The sequence below is a fragment of the Pundamilia nyererei genome, unplaced genomic scaffold (assembly GCF_000239375.1).
Source record: "Pundamilia nyererei isolate P.nyererei 1_Seehausen unplaced genomic scaffold, PunNye1.0 scaffold00143, whole genome shotgun sequence".
Classification (NCBI taxonomy): Eukaryota; Metazoa; Chordata; class Actinopteri; order Cichliformes; family Cichlidae; genus Pundamilia; species Pundamilia nyererei.
In genome coordinates, this window is record NW_005187544.1 from 1,552,091 (window position 1) to 1,553,683 (window position 1,593).

Here is a 1,593-nt window from a genome sequence, read left to right on the forward strand (position 1 = left end):
AGAGAGAGAGAGAGAGAGGGGGATCATAAATGCAAAGGATTGGAGCCGTTTTTGGATTTTCACTTGTTGGCTTTAATATGAACAGTCACATAAAATTCATTCCAATTTTTTGCCTTTGCTTTAATTAAGATGTTTCTTTAAATCTACAACAGCTTCCTTTTCAAAAAGTTTACTGACATAGTAAGGAAGTAGCTAGGGAACTCAGTAAGTTTGAGCAACAATAGCTTAGGGACAGTTTCTACAATAAAGAGGAATTCATCATCATCTGCAGTTCAGCAAAAAAAGTGCCATTAAAAACAATTCAGCAGATCCTCAAGGTATGGATACAGACTGTTTTCAGCTGTTGAGGAAAAGGTACGCTTCATGTACTTATCAACATACAGTTTAGAGGCTTGCATTAGAGTGCTTTGGTGCTTGGGCCTCTTTTATTTAGCACGGTTATACCATTGTGAATTTAGCTATATAAATATGCTCAAGAGTCTATCGTATGTTTGTCATGCAATTAAAAATTCAAAAATATAATTTTTAAATCAGTAACTTTGCAAATTTAGAGGAAACGATTTTGGATAACATATGTGTCACATTTTAAACAGGGTTTGAATAATCAGCGCTAACACAGAGACATTTATGCGCTGGGTATAACAGACATGCTTACTGTGTGAAAGGCCCTCGGATTTCTTGGAGCAGAGAAACACGCTTTACTGTTGCTTTTCTCTACTGTATAAGCAGCACCCGACTGGCAGAAAAGCTCTGTGCGGGTAGCAAAGTCGGCTCGAACGCACATCCAGGAATCCGTGTGAAAAAAAAAGGTGTCACTGCAGCTAGGCTCTTAGGATAGTCAGGCTTTTATTTATATTTGCATTCTGGTGTGTTAAAACTAGCAGCCTCTGTGTCCCGCTTGGATCATCATTCCGAAAATTCAGATATTTAAATAAAATGGTGAATTGGCTAGTGATGAGGAGCCATTTAGATCCGTAAAATGAGGTTTGATTAAATTAAACTCTTATGAACAGCTATGAATTCTACCTCTCTGCTGATGTGTTTCAAACAAACTATGTTTTCTACATGTCCAAACTGTGTGCTAACTACCGTGTGTCTGGGATCCGGAAAAAAAAAAAGTTAAAACGCTATACCTTGCGGCAGTTGTGAAGTGCTGAGGAAAATACTGTGTCTGATGGGGTGTTTTTTATATAGGTGGACTTGGTTTCAGTTGGCCTCTGACATGATAAGATAAAGGAAACTGTTTGTAATGGAACTACAGTTGGGATGTGTGCTGGGATGCTCTTGATAAGGGAGCCTCTTTTATTGTTTTATGACTTGTTTTGCTGACTGTTGGGGGCCTAACTGTAACCCCCTCTGTCTAACTGTTGCAGAGTTAAGAATCTGTAGATTTTAGAAGTAACACAAGAAAAGTTTATTTCTAAAGGAATACCTGTTGTTTGTGGTGCTCTATTTAAAACTATTGGCCTCTGTGTCTTTTCGGAGCGCTGAAGAAAAAAGTAGTTAAATCATCTATGTGTAATCAACAAGTCTTACTGTTGCAGTGTGTTTGTGACTAGTAGATAATTATAGGGCTAGTTGCATTAAAGGAAC